The sequence below is a fragment of the Rhyacophila brunnea genome, unplaced genomic scaffold (assembly GCF_057557595.1).
Source record: "Rhyacophila brunnea isolate RB1 unplaced genomic scaffold, BYU_Rbru_1.0 scaffold_8, whole genome shotgun sequence".
Lineage (NCBI taxonomy): Eukaryota > Metazoa > Arthropoda > Insecta > Trichoptera > Rhyacophilidae > Rhyacophila > Rhyacophila brunnea.
Window position 1 is genome coordinate 7599062 of NW_028233350.1, and position 20253 is coordinate 7619314.

General features: G+C 33.2%; 1 protein-coding gene across 1 annotated transcript in view; it reads right to left on the reverse strand.

Annotated features, from left to right (window-relative positions):
• The window catches only part of jing (AE binding protein 2 jing), a 130463-nt gene that overhangs the window by 35732 nt on the left and 74478 nt on the right, over positions 1–20253 (reverse strand). The window lies entirely within an intron of this gene.

Below are 20253 nucleotides of genomic sequence, written 5' to 3' on the forward strand. Positions count from 1 at the left end.
ATTCGGGATAGAAAATCTCGAAAATTTCTCGAGAATTCCTGTCGGGAAAATCCCGAAACCCAACTCTACGCGTACATATACGTCCGTAAGCAGGTATAGGACTGGGTTACAGAACAGATTAATACGATGGAAATACTAACGCCAGTCGCCATAGACAAATACTTTAATGCCAGTTTTGGTTTACGACTTAATGAGGCATTCGGATTCGGCAGATGGATTCGGGATCCCGGAATATACTATAGGTGCGACGAAATTTCGGACTGGCTGCCAATCGGAGAGCGAAAGTCGAGCTGTGAACACGTCAATTTGTTTTGTGATGGCGATGGGGGAATTGATTCTTAAATAGTGTAAAGATGACCAAAAAACGTTACCCATTTACTTGAAAAAGAAAACATGTCAATGAATATATTATTATTGTGACTTATAGAACAATAAACAGAACATTAAATGGACGCATGTTGGATTTATATGACAAATTATATTTCGTTCGGCACGCGTCATTTGCACAATCCGCGCATCGCCTAGCCACCATCTTTTTAGAACATGCCTCATCCATTTAACATACACAAAAATGTCCACACTTGTTTGTTGGATCTGACTGAATGCAGGTAGGTACATACATACATCAAATCAATAGTACGCCTTTGACAAACAGACAAATAGCAAAGTTGCAAAAAATATTGTTAGCTTACAGAATCATCAAACGGCTGTAATTTGTTAAATTTACATATAATTGGACGTATGTCTGTCAAAAGTAATGATTTACTCAGAGACCAGCCAGAGCGGCTAGGAGTCACATTCCTGACTGAAAACTTCGCTAGTGTCATGTCAGTACAGTCGGCTTCGTGGTTAGTGTTATTGTAAGGTGGAATTTCAATATTCCCAAGCACTATTATAATAACACTCCCCTGAAAGAGCGAGTGTAGAGGGAACACTGAGTAAAAATTGAGGGTGAGTGACCACACGTTGCTGAGCCACTTCGAAACTCACGAGTGGAAGCGGCAAAACTTCAAACGGCCTGAGATAAGCGAAAAGTAGACGATGCGACCGCATGCTTAACTCGTTCAGCGCGGGAACATAATATTTTTAATAAGAAATTAAGTTGCAAAAATAGCGAATTTGCATATAAATATTTAATATTTAAACCGTAAGACATTCTTTATGCATTTTCATATAATAATCTACGAATAACACGTGTTAAAATATATAATTCAATATAATTTACCTAAACACATAATATAATGGATTAATAGGTATACGTATCTACGAATCGTGCGGTCGTAAGTCGCTGTGCGCGTTTCGAGCACAGTTATGCTGGATGCTCTGTTTCGAACCATGTATGTCATTGTATATAGACAGAAATCGTATGTGGTTTTGTACCGTGAGCCATACTTGACTTATGATTTCTGTTCATGGAAATATATTTTCACAAGGTATATGAGCGTGTATATTATGTAGGTACCTTATATAAACGGTTACGGTCAGACGCTACAGAAATCATAGGGTTAGAATGGCACACAGTTTAAAACCACGTATGGGTTCAGTCTATGGATGGCCTATTCCTATTGGCTATTAGTAAGTATTCGGATATTATAGTCTATCTATAGGTATGTACTATATACGAACGCGTCTGTGTGTCAACAGCATCGATATGAATAGCTGTGTTTACTTATTATATAAAAAAAAAAACATTTTAAAGCTGTAATTTTCAATGCAAATATTCTATAATATTGATGTTTCCCTTCTAAAGCAGGTTTAAATTCGAATCGTATTTGGAGAAAAAAACTGATATTTTCCATAATTCGAAAATAAACTAAGTACCTATTAATTACAACTAGTTCATCTAAAGCAGTCAATCAGCGGTCTTGTAGTGATATTATTAAAATAAATGTAATAAGTACTACCTACATATTATCGTGTTTTATTAAAAAAAAAATACGCTGTATTTCGACCAAGAATTGACAGTTCACACCACAAAAGAAGAAAAATATACATATAGGTACTCAATAGAAAATTAAATTATATCGACGCATCTAATCTGATCAAGGAGGTTTAAAATACTTAAGTACAAATGCTGAATAAAACATAATAAATAATTACTATTTTTTGACATTAAGTACTGAAAGGGTTAAGGTGATGATTATGCGCTTATTGCGCCATGATGCTGTTTGGCTGTGTGTGTGCGAGAGACATATTATTAATAATCTTTTCAGCACACAAGCGCACATTCCAAAATGACTAAAAAAACATAGATGTACACAAGATCTATTATATTTTGCAACGAGTAATTAAGTAAAAAAAAAATGATAATATATTACTATGAATATTTAAAAACCTGTCCATGACTAAACGTCCGTGTTCAAGATTACATTGATGCATAATTATATGTAGGAAGGAAGACTCGTTTTTTTGCGATGTTTGCACAGGTAACCCGCAGTTTGCTCATTCAAGAAACGTTTTGTACCACCCCGGAATCAAAACTCAAATGTTGCAAGATAATCAGGACGAACGCAGAATGACAGGCAAAAATCAAATATCTACAACCCACCATGCGAATTTTCACTACTCATTTCATGTTCATCGGTCAAGGAAAGTCTCGGAGCTCATTCAAAATGCCCTAGAATAGATCACTGTATTCCATCGTCCGCATATCGTAAGATAGGTACATATTTACGATATGAAACTAAAGTATCCTAAGTAATACTTACAAAGTATGTGATAAGATTACACCCTTATGTGATGACCCTCAATATTTCCTTCTTTAAATATTACTTCCAATATTACTTTCCTTCTGGTTAAGAAATTCAGAACTTTGGAAACATATTTTAGAGCACCGGTCATCCTATAATGAGATATATATTATTAATAATCTTACTCGTGCACGAACATCCAGCATGCGACTCTAATCCAATCACATCTCAAAGGCACCTACGACCTACTACTAAGTGGCAACAAAAAGTGAGTTTCCAACCACTAACCAAGCATTGGTTCCAACCGAACTGCATTTCAAGTTCAACCAATGACAGTAGATATGTGCCTAAGATATCTTTTCAACGGTTCGTTAAATTGTATGCTGTCTAGCGTCTCAGACAGATTTGGCAGAGGGAGCTCGGTTACGGATCGCATCATTTTAAGAGGTGCTCGGACATGAATTCCGAATGCTGATTTCGGACATGACTTTGCATTCCCTCATCGACTCCAGCGGATGGTTCTCACGGTAGACATCAATGCTACAATAGCGATCTACTTAATGCATCGTTGCATTTAGAGAGGCGCATGATTTAATGTTGCACCGCGGAAGATACTCGTAGTGCGACTTTGTTCTTGCTATATATGTTCAGAGGCAGAAACATGACAGAACGAAGTAAGTAAGTTATGGTGGTCGTTCGTATGTACTACGCTATTTTTTGAAGAGTATGAATTCCATATTTTTATTTTTCAATGGCAAAAGAAAGCGATTTGCATTGATATATTCTTAGAAAACTGCTTAAAATAATTGTTATGAATAAATAGAACGAACAAATAGGTTATTAGGGGTGTGAAAAAACAATGTACCTATATGATTAAATACATAGTGCAGATCAAGATAATTTGTATACACATGATTCGAAGGATGTATCAAACAACCCCAAATGTGCCTTGGATTTCCCGACATGGAACACATAATATGCAAATATTATATAGCTATTCTTGGTTTGGACTAGGCTCAATATATACCCGGATACATCGAATATAACCAGAGTATAAAACCATACATAATTTATCACTTTAGTTGGAATTTACTTCCCAGATAATAGAATGTGTATTATCATTTTGCATACTTACTTAAATAATTTAATAGTAATGTTGTGTTTAGATCATATCTAATTGCATTTAATGCAGGTGACTGACATTGGCATTACTGCAAAGGACAATCTTATATTATTATTACAACGATGCACTTTAGTTCCCACAAGTTGCAATCATACTATTCTATCTTTATTAATGGATTGGCATTGAAGTCTCGGCTTGTCTCACCATTCTCTACTCAATTATTATATCAACTGACATTAATTATTATCATACCACATGGTTAAATTCAGCGATTGATATCATTTCATAATAAAACATTTTACTCAAAATGAATCGTGAAGAAGAGTGTACATTGTAGGTACATTAAGGCGATACTTCAGTGAAACGGCAAATAATTTTCAACTATAGGCGCGACGAACTCGGAGGCCGAAGATAAGGCGTGAATACGTCAATTTGTTTCGTGATGGCCGACGGGGGTATTAATTCTTAAATCGTGTAAAGATGACTAAAAATGTTACCCATTTACTTTAAAAAGAAAACATGTCAATGATTATATTATTATTGTTACTTATAGAACAATAAATGGGCGCATGATGGATTTATATGACAAGTTATATTTCGTTCGGCATGCGTCATTTGCACCCGCGACCCGCAATCCGCGCGTCGTCCAGCCACGATCTTTCTAGACTATGCCTCAACTGAGGTATAGCCTTAACAAAATAAACTAGCTAGTATCACCAAACGAAGACAGCATGGCGCCCTCCTGCAAAAACATTTTTCGTTTCAATCGGTTTAATTACCAAGAGAAAAATTGTAATTTGTTTGAAAGTGCAGAAATAACACGACCACTAAAAAGTGATGCTACCTGGCTACGCGAGAGTCTCTGAGATACGAGACGCGCACTGCAATTTTTTGGAAGAAGAAGAAATACTTTCTCGATTTCTTCATTCGGGAATAATTTGGTACCTCGGGTGGGCACGCGATAATATAAATTAATATTCAGTCGTCGACTGTTTAGAATGATAATTCGTTGTTTTCTCTATATAATAACCCGTATTTTCAAAAATGTTATTAACCACCTTGGCTGTGAGGTATATGCACGCATACCTCTCAGGAGGGTCAGGATGGTCGAAGTGACAGTAGGCATTCAAATCTAGTCATCATCATCATCATCTAGGGTCGAACCACTGGTGGATGAAGGCCATCCCTAACTCTCTCTACTCTTATCGGTCCCTAGTTCTTCAATGCCACGTAGGTACATCGACAGAACTTTATGAGCTCGTCTAGCGGATTTTAAGGCGTTATGGGCGTTTAGTCCCTCATGGGTACCACTGTATGATGCAGTGCATTTATCCAGCGGTTGTCTACTCGCCGAGCGATGTGGCAGCCCAGTATATAGTATTAATTAAAAGATATTGTAACCAAGCAAAGAAAGCTGAAATCCTTAGAACGAATTGCAGCTCTGAAAAAATAGGTCTCCGGAGATCGGTTCAACTTATTGAACTTACAAAAATACTGAACAAAAAATTTCTATGCAAATTGAGCTTTTATGAATGAAAGGAATTTGCTCTGCAGATTTATTTGTAGCAAACGTCATCCGAGTACTCTGATGTCTGTGATTTATTTTCCGAGGTGGAATTGAGATAAAAACTATTTGAGGCGTACTAAAAGAGGTGTTTTCAATAATAAACCATCGATGCAGAATCACATTATTAAGTGACCAAATCACGATGCAAGGATACATTAACATTAAATGCCGCATACAAAAATAATATATTATTTCATATTACTTATACAAGAAGTAGTTCAACCCAAGTATCTTAATCACTAACATAGTGCCACTTGAAGAATAAGAAATAAAATAGAAATATATTCCTAGATTGAAATTAACTTACTGTTGATTAGAACCAATAAAACAGAATAGACGACAGAATACAACCGGATTGGATAAGTAGGAATGATAAGTCTTCGACACGTCGATCAATATGACCAGCTGATAAACGGACACATAATAAACTTCTTTTATTGCTTTCCCGATGTCCGCGATATCAGAACTGTGTAGGCAGAACGTGTTCGAGAATCATATTATTATAAAGATAACATCGTCTCGTAATTATTTATTCGAACGACGATGATATTGCAGAAGGGGAGACGCAAAAAAAGGCACACGACGGCGTTTGAATGGGTAACCTCGCGGTTTAATAACCCCCCCAAAAAATCGCACACGATTCGTGCATATGGCATAATAATGTCCCATTGTATCGGGTGTCATTAACACGACGACAGTGTGTTCGCATATTAAAATCTGTTCGGTGCAGTATGCACTTATTTGGCGGCGGCATTGCACGACTATTATTACTAGATTAGCGAAGGGTGGAGGTAGGCTGTTGATCAGACACAAATAGTGCACAGTAAACTTTGTCAGTCATACGTATGAGTTTTCATTGAACCAAGACTCTAATATGAATATGCAGATAGTTCTGAATAATTCTTAAAAATTAATTAAACCAAGCCATAATTTTATTGTTGTTTTTATTTAATAAAACGCAATTTTTTTAGTGGAATAAGTACTACAAAAAAAATGCGTTTTATTAAATAAAAACAACAATACAATGCAGTTCCGCCATGAATTGACAGTTAACAAAATAAAATAAAAAATCAAGCCATAATTATTGATAATAGCCAAAAAATAGTAGTCAATCTTTAAAATATCTAAAATTATGCCATTAAATCATACATAGTTTTAGATATTTTATAGATGGACGAATATTTTTTACTCTTCGAGGTTTTTAAAAAACTAATACTAACCCTATCTGTAATGATAGGTATTTTAATTTAATGAAAACAAATAAGTATGACTGAAAATGTGTGCATTATTTTTGTATAATAAATCCCATATCACACAAAAACTATTATGATTTGGTTTAGGCAGGGTTTAATTGATTTTTTAAAAACTAACCTACACTATCTACGAATCGTTGTCTTAATTCAATGAAAACAAATACATATGGCTGTCAGTGTGGAATATTTATGTCGGATCTTAATAGCCCACCTCCACCCTTCGCCACTGAGACATTACCACAAATAGCAGGAAGTCTCTGGTTTTGGAAATGGGGATATCGTCAAGCAGCTCCAACGTTTTCCCCTTCAGTCTATTGATCCGGGTTAGGCGCGGGTTTTCGTTCATTTTGTTTCCCATTTGGGTGACCGTGAAGATTATTTTCGGAACCTCTCTGCTTTGCATTTTATACGGGAACATGTCCCGTCTGTCTGAGCTATAGCGAATTTACAGATTATTTACTCTCTTGTATGACTGTGAGGTATGGCGTTTGATAAAGGCAAACGTCAAATTTTGAGAATTATCCACGGAATTGTGGGCGTACAATAGACTGCGTCATTCTTTTATGAAGGGTGTGATCACGCGTAAGGTCGCTATATGTGACTGTAAGCGAGACATGTGCCGCCCGAGAGACTGATAATCTGCGATTCCATCTCATCCCGCATCGTTGCTACAATGACAATCTACGAACTGCATGACTGGCATGGCAATAGGTACCTACTAAAAACGGTGCGATTTTATGGTTACCATTGGCGAAGACTCCACACTAGGCTATTATTTAGACCTTAAAGCCTACCTTCTTAAGAAAAATATTTTTTAGTAGCATATTAAAAAAATATTTAATTTACCAACCACATCAGACAATTCTGTCGTAGGTATATGTAGAATTATTGTATTATTATAAATATATACAGAACCACCTGTCATAGGTTTAAAAAATGCAACAGCGCACACCTCTCGTCAGCTATTGTATGTATTGGATTATTGTGCGATGAATGTCATATTTTTTTATATGGATACCTCAATCCCGTCTACCGTAATGTATGCACCACGGTAGGCTCAAAAGGCGAAGCCTAAAACCTTTGCGCGTAATATTATTGTCCAAAATAATTAATAAGATAATTAAAAAAATATATCTAATGATTTTTGATGTGTATAAATGTTTAGAAAATGCATAATTTAAAATATAAACTCTTCGCTCAATTTTATGTCGCCACTGAGTTATTGGAATTTCATCGAATCAGTGTATACCTATTCATCGGTAGTAATATCATATTATTATCTTTTTATTTCCCGTAAGTATACCTGACAAGTGTGCTCTTTTTCTGTGATCACAGTCTACCGCTTTCTAAGACACCTCTCGCCACTGATGGTTACCGTATGCGCGTATGCTCCGAAGCTGGAGTTAGACGTGGTGAAAAATTAGTGGTACCTAGTAGTTGTCAATATGTAAATAATAACCGTTTACGATTAATCGGAGATCAAATGCATTGAATGAATGCTTATAAAAGGACAATAATTATTACACTGGTAAGATAAAAATTAAATAATTACAAGATAAAAAGAACTTTTTATATACCTACAACGTTTTTAAATTTTCGGTTGAATTATTATGCTCAATATGCTCAAACTTGAACTTGATATGAAGTAAATAAAAAACAAACAAATATAGAATACTGAAATGTCATTTTGATTTCCATAGTAACGCACGTATATATTAATAATTTAGTTGCTAGGACCACCCCCTTAGCAACCAATAATAGTCTTTTACTTTTTGCGGATTTTTCTGAAATAACCTTCCATACAAAACAGAATTAACTGAAAATGAATTCAATTCTGCTTAAAGATAGCTAAAAGTATTAAAAGAATGCATTGGGCATCGTGTTCTGATATATTCTAAAAGTTTCAAATGTCCAGCTAGTCGGGAAGATAGTTAAAAATTGATTGCAAGATTTGTACTGGACAAACAACCTCCGGACAAACAAGAATACGAGCTAATAAAAACGTTGTAAAATGCATGGCACGAATACGTATCTAATACGGAATCTTGTTTATGAAAGAGTCTACAAAGAGGCACGCAGATAAAGATCTACCTGTCCATTCGAAACGGCATTAGCGTAATCCGATGTACCTACATGTTGCATTAAAATTCATGACACAAAATTCGCGGGTCATCAAACTGAAGAGAAGTTATTTTTTGAGACAGGAAGAGAGCGCACTGGCATCGCCGTCATTGTCAGGTGGAAAAGGATAAATCATAATAATATTCATAACAACAATATCATTTATAATAAATTTTAATAATACGTACATGGCTTGCGATGCCTGATTTGCCATACATGTAAGATGGCGAGATGTAATGATAGTACACAATATTTGCTATTAATATTTTGAACAGATCCAACATTTAAGGTGAATGCTCCGCCTACCACAGGCACACGGCACACCTTGGCGGAAAAAATACGAAGCTTTTGACATAAAACATAGATTTTTTATGTATTAAAAAAATGTGAAATCTTTTTTCCTTGCATCAAATCGAGCGTAAACATTGTGAGCATATCGAGAATCGATATAAATAAAAAGTATTTCAAGTTAAATCAGAGAAAACTTAATGATCAACAGGTGCTGAGTTTCCTCTTATTATAGAAAGATAATTGATAAAGATGATCTATTAAAAGATTTCGTAGTAATTCATGATAGTTTATAAAATGGGTCATCATTTGGTATTCACCACATATATATATATATATATATATATATATATTTATATCCGACCACATTTAGTGGCTCATGTGTGAATAGACGACCTTCGTCGATCACTATTTCACATGTCATATATAATGACATGGATGAGGTAGCAACTTGCTGTCTTTTTCGTTATATTTAAAACATGGTCAGCTATCACTTAACTATAAATATTATGTTTATACCCAAAAAAATATCATCTATTTTTAATGTCTCTACATTGATCATTTTGATCAACACACTTGTTCGTTCATGCAACGTTGCCAAATTATCTTGAATTCTGAATACACAGAACTGAGAGCTAGCTTAGTTCAACTAATGTTTACAGCTGTTGTATTGTTATGATGAGAGTTTTTAAGACCATTTTATATTTGAATGTAAATTACAAGATAATAATATTAGAAAAATAAATAAAATTAAAATTTGTGTACTAACATTATAAGTATTTTGACAATTACAAAAAAAATCAAGTTGATATATTATTTTGGAATGAGTTTGTTGCTTTGAAAAATGAAATTTGACTATCGATAAGAAAAATATCTCTTTAGTCGGTATCTTGATAAAATCATGAATAAAAGTATTTAGAAATGATTAAGACGATAGGTATTGTACCTAAATGAATGATTTACATGAGTGGTGTACGGTGTGGTGTACCTTAATTATTAAGGTAAGTAGGTACATGCAAAAAAAATAATTCGTCCACACCAGGGATATGTACATACTATTGGAGAAGACAGATGAAGGTGTGAACTGTAATAATTCTAATTAGTTTTTCCGCAATTATAAATATGTGTCCAGTGCCAGTGGCACCCATACTACCAAATAATATTTTGTATGAATAAAATTATCTTGTGAAGTGCATGTAAAAACAATACATAGCATTATGACCACTGTACTGCTTGGGCTTATTTTTTTCCACTAAACAATGGCTACCTTTTTTTGTTTACTAATAATTGAAAAATTACTCATTTTACGAGATTCTCATTTTATGCCGTGTTTATTCAAAAAAACTTTTTAGATTTTAGAACAGTATTAAATTTTATATTTGGCGTTTTTTAAATCATTCTGTTATTATGCCTACTGTTAATCTTTTCGATGCACCCCAACTATTTTATAACTTATTAATATAAATTCTCCACCTAAAAGGTGCATATTAATAAAATAACTATACAATTTGAATTTGTGAAATGATACCATCTTATTATTAATTTTTATTTTATGGTTATGTTTTTCACCCTATGATTATTGGTTTTTCTCTTGTGCAGCACAAATTCAAATGATTTTGAATAATTCATTTTTTTGATTTTTTAGATAAATAAAAATGTGTATAACGCGAAATCCAAATCTGTACCTTAGCGTCAACTTGACCCAAGATTTTATAATATTTGTATGTATGTGATGCAATTTTATGTGATATAATAAATTATCTAAATTTGATGATAATTCACATTTGGAATTTTATTTTATAATTATCTGTAGTGTGTTTCCTGACTAATATAAATGGCTATTTATCCAATATGTAGAAGGGTCGCATGTTAATATGTTACCATGAAAGGGGGTCGCGATCAATGGTTCATAATAAGCCAACAACTCAATAATTCAAGTGGATTTATTTGAAAATTACAAAAAATACACAGAATACCATTCATTTTACCTCGCCAAACCCAGGGATTCTACGGAATATCATTTGGGGATAATATGGGGAATACTATCGTAGAACATCATACTGCCCTTAACCTCAGTGATAGGTAAAGGGGCACGCCAAACATCCTGGCATGGGGCCCCGGTTCGGGATGTGGGGACCATGGCCAAAGCATAATAAAGCAAAAAAAAAACTGTCTACGATGAGAATTTTCACATTCAATGACTGGTGTAATTTTGTCAAAGAATGCGGAAATTCATTGTATCAATGACGTTTCAGGTTTTTAAATCATTCGCATCTAAATATGATAACCCAACGCACCATTTAATTTATATTACAAAAAAACATTGTGTGGTAAAATAGTTCCCATATACAATATGGCGTGGTTTCACGTTTGAAGAGATGATTTTGAGAGACTCTTTTTATATAAACATCATTTGAAGAAAATGATTTTATGGTAGTTGGTTAACGACGAAATATAGAAAGAATTCCTGTTATTGTTCCAGATATACTTATAATAATTAAGAATCCAAAGAAATCATATTTCTAAATTAAAATATCGTGATTTAGTGACAACGCTAAATACATACCAGAGGAATACCAAGAGTATTTTCGTGGGCTTTCCAGACAGTGAAGATTATGCCTGTTTTGTACTATTATTTTGTTGATAAATGCAAACCTAAAAAACAACGAAGATCTTAATGTTATCTAGCTTATGTATCTACCTACAGAACCCAAATCATTAAAAACAAGAGATTATAATATTATTTATCAATAGTTATATTTTTTGTTATTTTAACCAATATGCAATATTTGAAAAAACATGAGAGCCAAAATCTCTTAAAAACCCTAAATACAGTCAAATTTACAGGTACCAAAACAAAACATTTTTCACATCATTTTTCAATAGTGCACGAACTGTAAAATTTTTATTTTTTCAAGTGAAAAACAAAATACCTTTTTAGTGATGCGTGTGTGTAAGTAAAGTGATTGGTATTATTTTGATTACATATATGTAATTATTTTCGTCGGAAATAATTTTCGAAATTTCCATGTCGCGCCAAGTTGCATTAAATGCATTAACCAATGGTTATACGGGTTCAAATCTCGTCGAGTTTCGTATTTGTTTTCAAATATGATTTTTTCTAGTGGGTATATATCTGAGGTGTTTTCAAGTTATGTATGTTCAATATATGGAATGTTACATTCTCAAAATCTTGTGAATTATTCATTGAATAAAAGAAATGGTTAATTCAAAGATGTTTATTTATTGAGTGTATTTATGTATTCATATTGGATCAATACAAGCAAGCAAAAAATAAAACATCTGGTAGGTCGTGCCATTTATTTCAACTTTAATAGTATGCTTATAGTTAAGCACATATCTACTAAAATGTAGTCTATACAATTATTACGCACTTTTTTTGCTATTCAAATCATTTGACGACCTCCGTGGACGAACGGTTAAGATTCTCGTCTACGAATCCGGAGATCGCGTGTTCGAACGCGGCGTGCTAAGTCAATTTTATTTGATTCATATGTGTTATTTTACGTTTAATTACTATAAAATAATATAGTATAGTATACTTGCGGCAAGTTCCGGAGCGGTGGATACTCTCAATATCGTGAAAGACAACAATTCAGAATCGAAACGTTGCTTGAAATGACTTCTAGTCCAAATACTAAACAAAAAAGTATCAAAATACTAAAAGTATTTTGATATCCATTAAAACCCCACTTAGGGTTTTCAAAGTATTTATAATATTACAATTAATAATAAGTATACAAAGTCATAATATTGTTTCAACGAATAAGAAAATGTATTTTGTCTTCATCTATACGTATAGTATTTAAGCAAAGGCAAACGGCCTATCTGAATAGTCTTGATAATGGTGTCACTTCATTCAGGTGTAAACAATGGACCCGTCTCCAGCACCTGTACCTACAGTAAAAAATATTTCTTATGCAGTTTACGCAAAGGATATTTTCGCATATCATTGAAATTATAAAATTTCACGCACCGTTCCCGTTCCGTCTCACCTTCCTATCACCTCTTCCTTGCAGTGGCAACGTCGCACTCTCCGATCAGCTAAAGGCGATTAATAATGAACGGAAATAATCAACGAAGTCACGTTCTATATTCAGGGATAAAAAAGTATATAGGAGCCTATTTACTGCCTTCGAAATTATCACTTACCTTATCAAATTGAGTTATAGGTACCTACGGTACCGGCTCGTCGAGCTGGTCACAACTGCATATAAATCTATACCTGACAATGATCAAGTAAGTGACAAATGAGCCAATAAGTCGAAATGATCAGGTAACTCCGGTAATTTGTGGACGGTTTGATTCACTAACTGCCCTTAGACATACTTATATATATATATATATATATATATATATATATATATATAGATATTGTTTCTACGACACGTGTTTCATTCACTTTGTGACCTTTTCAAGTATAACGTTAAGTTAGTGAAATACGTGTCGTAAATTAGATGGTTACATGTGGATTGTACGTAAAACATTTCACCGTGGCACAGCTCGCTGTGAGCTTTCTTATCGGAAAGAGATGACGGTATACTATACGGTCTCCAATTTTATTAGATTCAATATGAACATTAATTAAATTTTCATAGCTCATTTTGGCAAATAGGTATCATGAATTCAGGAATGAAAACCTAACCTAACCTAACAAATAATCCAGTATATCGGCTATTTTTAAAATTTGTTTGCTGCTGGCTTCATGTAAAGTGTAAACCGACAACAACCGTGTTTTATGTAGACATAAATTTTAATTTTTTTTATTTTGTTAACTGTCAATTCATGGTGGAACTGCATTGAATTGTTGTTTGATTTAATAAAACGCAATTTTTGTTAGTAGGTACTTATTCCACTTTAATAATATCGGTCCAAATTGATTTATTAAAGTGGAAAAGTACTACAAAAAAAAATCGTTATAGTAAATCAAACAATACATAAATTTTATGTTCACGGTGAAGTGTGCTACGGCGAACTGCATACGTACATGTTTCCGGACACGAAATTAGATAAAGACGAATTTTGCCAACACAAGGGTTCCCCTTTTGGCGCCCTCACACACTATGATGACAAACCCGATTAAAATGGAATAGTACAAGATCGATAAAATAACCTCAGTGTTCCCAAGACCTTCTGTTCAACATAGTCATATCCTCATAACTATAAAGTCTCACATACGACACAGAATATAATAAAATAACTTACCTACGTAAACTATCAGCAGGGGAAAATCGACAATACTGTAAATAATTCCATTAGCGAATGGAGTTCAGTAAAAAGTAGGATACTTTACCCCTTTGTTGCAAAGGTTTTGCCCGTCCCTGTAGCGTACAGGTCAACTAATGGATTGCTTCCTGACTAACCAGCTAACGAATTCCATCCCACGGCAACTCTGGCATGCGAACCAGCCAGCGATGCTAAATCGACACAAGCAAAAAGAACCTAAGCAAACACTGCGACACGTTGGCTGGCGTGACAAAACAATGTTAGACGGTAAAGTTTACTCATTAGGTTCACTAAAAGAGAGGGTGCTTTCACAAAAAAGGTCATTTTTCAGGAATTTTAAAAGTTTATCTGCAGAAATTTTAGAAGAGGCAAGAAGAACTTATAAAGCAAAAAATATTCAACTGGAAATGTTTTTAAACACAGTAAAGGCTTAAGCCGTTTTTGATATAAGAAAATATAAATATTATTTTTAATTAACTATTTCTTTTATTCAAACGAATAATTCACAAGATTTAAGAATATATCATTCTGATTATTGAACATTATATAATTTAGAAAAACACTAACTGAGAGAGTATATCACAACCAATAGAAAAAACTTTTTTGAAAAAAGTAAGCCAACCGGTCGGGAATCGAACCCGGCATCTCCAACGGGTAAACGCCCCAAACTCGTCGCATTCAGCCATTATGCTAGGAAGACATACTAATAACGACAAATATTTTAGCTATTGGCTATTAAATACCTACCACTCAGCGCTCTTCGAAATCATGTTACTGAATGGCTGAATGCGACGAGTTTGGGGCGTTTACCCGTTAGAGATGCCGGGTTCGATTCCCGACCGGTTGGTTTACTTTTTTCAAAAAAGTTTTTTCTATTGGTTGTGATATACTCTCTCAGTTAGTGTTTTTCTAAATTATATAATATTTAAATATTATGTGACATGTGATTGGTCGCTTGATAGAAAATAGTGCCTAACTGATAATGAAATAATTTAAAGTAAGTTAACTTTCATATAGGTATCTGCAGCCCAACCCACATTATTTTAAAAGTTTGAGCACGCCGCCACTGGTAACATTAAACATTCATAGTTAGAAACAATAGGATACTACATATTATTTATTATGAATAACGTTTTCCATGCATTCGAATTTCATATTTTAAGCATGCATTCATCATATTATTATTTTTAATATGCAAGTAGAAACGTATTATAAGTCGGGTCTACTGCCAAACTTCAACAAAGTTGCCAAAAAGTCCATGGTCGCAAAATGGTGAATGTTAAATAATGAGTTTGAGTGTACTAGATACTAAATTTAAACTAACTGCCGTTTTTATCGTTATTTTTGTGCTGATGCAAATATTAAACTGATTGATTATTACTTATTACGATATGGTAAGTATGTAGGTACCTACAAAACGGTTACTCTTGTTGAATGTTGAATTCTGAATATATCTTTCAAGTGTTATCTACACAAAAAGTAAATGGTGCATTTTGAGCGTATAATTTTCAATTAATTTCTTGAACATTTACATTTAGTGAACATTACAGTTTACAAAATATACAATACAATTTACGAAAAACCAGTTTCACAACATAGGTGTAGGTACAATTAAGTGTCCTGACTTCTGATTAATCTACATACATCAATTTTAAAAAACAACAACACCCATCTAAATTCATTTCTACACAAGTGCAATATATCATTATCCGAAGTGACTTGGGGTTAAGCCACATGGGGCTGCAACTTGCAGCAAGTTGAGGCTTGGCCTATTGAACACGGTTACTGCCCTGCCAATTTGTATCACCAAATAATGCACCTTGAAAAGCGATCAACACTACCGAGAGTTGCAGGGGGAAGGTGTTCCATGTCAGCTATTTTCTGGTATTTTCAGAGGTTAAGCCTGAATAGTACGTAAGATTTGTAGAAAAACTATTTATATCATTATGAAGCTTATTCATCGTCAAATATTTATGTAAAACATTTGATAACTACATAAAGTATTTTTATGACGTAAAATAATATTCTTTGAAACCGTGAAACGTGATAATTGAGAACGAAGCCATATTTTTGTGACATTAATAGGCTGTGATGATGACAAATTTTTCCCTTAATTATTATCTCAAACGATTTATTATAGATAGTTGTAATGTTATAAAACATAATGTAGTAAAATATATTCAGTATAATTATAATATTTGCAGTTTCTATTGGTTCTAAATCTAATGGAAGCGAGTAGACATTTTGTTATTTAAATATGCTACAATTATAGACATACGAAATAATATAAAGCTACGTATCAGAAGGTTTATCATTAATCATTGAATAAATGATGAAATATCTTGTTAGTTATAAATTTGTAATACTAAATAGAGACCTTTTTAAAACAACTGTTTCCACGAAATATTCGACCATCTTGATATCCGCCAGACCCACCTGCGAATTGGTGTATGATGTATGGAATCTTTAGCTGGTATTATTTTAACTTTATATGACCAAAAAAATACGCCAACACACAAGTATTGTACAAAAATATGTTTATAAAAGTGAATGCTACAAATTGAACACAAAAATAGGCGAAACAAACACAAATTCGAACATATTATTCAAAAGGAAAACATATTTTGACATTTGAGGACAAAACAAAAAAAAATCTGAAGAAATTTGTATTTGCGTCAATTCTACGTTATGTCATACTAAATCATACATTATAATTTTTAACACTGTTGCAATCTATTTTGCCTAATATTGCAACATAGCAATCAGTTTTCTGTCCCTTTCTATAACTATCTCCCTCTACATTCAAAATAATTATGATTGTAGTAGGTATGTATTTTATAAATTGTGATAGATTTTATTTTATTTCAGTGACATATATCGGGTCGTCCAGTATTGCCATATCTACTAAAATATTATTGAATTGATATTTTAGTAAATAAGAGAATGAAGTTTTTCACCATTTGTATCTACTATTAGTTTTACTATTTTTATTTAATAAATAATACACATGAGGTTTTACGAATTTCACATTTGTTATTAAACATACTTACATAATTTAGAACACCCCAAACACATCGCGAAGTAAAAATATCTATATTTTTTACTTAGCCAAAATTATGAATCAACATAGGTTAGGTACCTACTGATGTTTATATTACAGAAAATTTAACTTTTACTAAATTATGAATTTGCGAGATTATAATAATACAGATGATTTTAAAGAATACTTTCATCAAATAACATAATAATGGATGCCTGTACTTACATAATATTTTCCAATGTAATTTTTTTTTTAAAAACTAACTTTAATTTCGAAAGTTTAGCCTGGCAATACTATGAACGTCATTTATTTCAGCGGGAATGCGAAATTTTCATCCTCGGTTTTTGACATAGGTACCTAACAATATTATCACAATTATTTATATCGATTGTACTTACAAAAAATGCCACGAACTCACTATCCGATGGCTGGAAGTTCCAAAAAAAGACGTAGGAGAAAAGATGGAAATATTAATACATTAAAAACACAAAGGTTTGAAATTATTATTTTATAATTTGACATAATTATACATAGTTGAAAAAACCACATTTCACAGAAAATTTTGGTTCACAATATTTATTTATCTTGCAAAAGGAAGTTTTGCGTATTACTTATTAATACACACAATTAAGTATAATGATCATTTGTACTTATATTATTTTTATATTATGTTTGTGCCATGTCTTATTCGAAATTAGTGTGTCTGTGACAAAAATTATAATCTGGTACAATAATTAATAGCAGCTATACATTTTGTTTTCTGTTAACTATCTACTAAACTAATATTTTTGAATGTATTATAGTATTGATATATTGCCGAAGACTATGCCTGAGCATGGAAATCCTCAAAGCATACTACCTGAACCAGAATTTCATCCCACATTTGAACACGAACACGAAGAATTTATTATAGAAAATGAAATTGAAGATTCAAGCCCTAAATTCCGTGTAGAAGGCCGTAGAATTATAGACTTTTCATATTTTTTCCAACAACTTCAATTAATTAGCCACCATGATTCTCCATTTAATTGTAATTTATCACATTTAGAAATTTTTGGGGAAAATCGGGATAACTTTAGTAGTACATTTTTTATTCAATGTAAACTTTGTGGTAAAAAATTAAAATTATATACCACTGAAATGAACAAAAACAAAATGAATCTGTGTGACGCATTTGTATCCAGTATAATCAGTATCGGCAGTGGATTTTCAAATCTGGAAGAAATGTGTTCAGCAATTGACGTACCATCGATTACAGCAAGAACATACAGAAAGAGTCAACAGAAGGTGTACGAGTGGTTTGAAGAAACCAAAAATAAGAGTATGGAAAACGCTGCGAAAGAAGAGCGACAACTTGCAATCGAAAATGGTGACGTCGATTCTTCTGGTATTCCCATGATATCAGTTGTTGCAGACGGCTGTTGGTCGAAACGTTCATACAGATGCAATTATTCCGCAGCATCTGGCGCTGCCACGATCATTGGTCAAAGAACCGGAAAGATTTTGTACATGTCAGTGAAAAATAAATATTGCGATTTGTGCGCCAAAGCTAAAAATAAAAATATCCCTGCTCAACAACATAAATGCTTTTTAAATTATACCGGTCCGTCAGGTGGAATGGAATCTACAGCAATATTAGAAGGCTTTAAAGAATCTATTAATACACATGGATTGATTTATTCAAAATTGATTGCTGATGGAGATTCCAGCACATACAAAAAAATTCTTGATTGTCACCCTTATCCGAATGTAACTGTCGAGAAAGTTGAATGTAAAAACCATTTAATTAGAAATTATTGTGGCAAAATAGAGGCATTAACCAAAGACACAAGATATCCCTTGAATGTAAGAAAAATCATTGCGTCAAGAAAAAGACGTCTGCGGAAAGCCGTCATAGGTGCAATCAAGTATAGAAAACTACAAGATAGTACTTTCGAAGAAAAGGTTATCGCTCTGAAAAAAGATTTATTTAATGGACCGCACCATGTTTTTGGAGACCATACTTCTTGTCTACCATATTTTTGTACAAATGAACCAAATACAGAGGACATGCTTGATGTAAATTATGTACCAGCATTAAAAGAATGCAGTCTATTTTCTCAATTAATGATATATAATTCTCGTTTGGTGCTAAATTCAAAAAGTTTAATTTATAATTTTTCTACTAATATTTCAGAATCTTTTAATAACATGATTGCAAAATTTGTAGGCGGCAAGAGAATTAACTACTCTCAAAGACAATCGTACATGGGACGATGTGCAGCGGCGGTAATCGCATTTAATACAAATAAGTTACATTGCACAATTCAAAAACAAGTTTATAAAAATAGCCCAAAAGCCTTCATAAATCGCTTAGAATCAAGAAGGTTGAAAATAAATAAAAAAAAAATAGGAAAATCTTGGCGAAAACCAATACATACTGTTCCTTTATCTAATCCAGATTATGGAGAGAGTTGCCAAAAACCTGATATGGACAAAAATCAATATCAATTGTTAAAAGAAACTTTTTTGAAAAAACTCAAACTGACAAACTATGAGAGGAGGGATATAGAAAGACGCACCGTATTACAATCTGAATGTGCAGAATGGCTAGAAAGGCGACGAAACCTTCTTACTGCCTCTGTTTTTGGTAAGGTGTGTAAGCGGCGAGAAAATACAAAATTTGGGCCTTTGGTAAAACGTTTATTATATAGCCAATCATTAGCCAACGTGAAAGCGGTAAAATATGGTAAAGAAAATGAATCAATAGCTTTACAACAGCTTAGTGTACAAGAACGGATTAAGATTGAGAGATGTGGATTGTTTATCGATGATGTGTATGATTTTATCGGTGCAACGCCAGATGGCATCAGCGATGATGATACAATTATTGAAATAAAATGTCCTTTCTCAGCTGCTGGAATAAGTGCAGATGAAGCTATTGT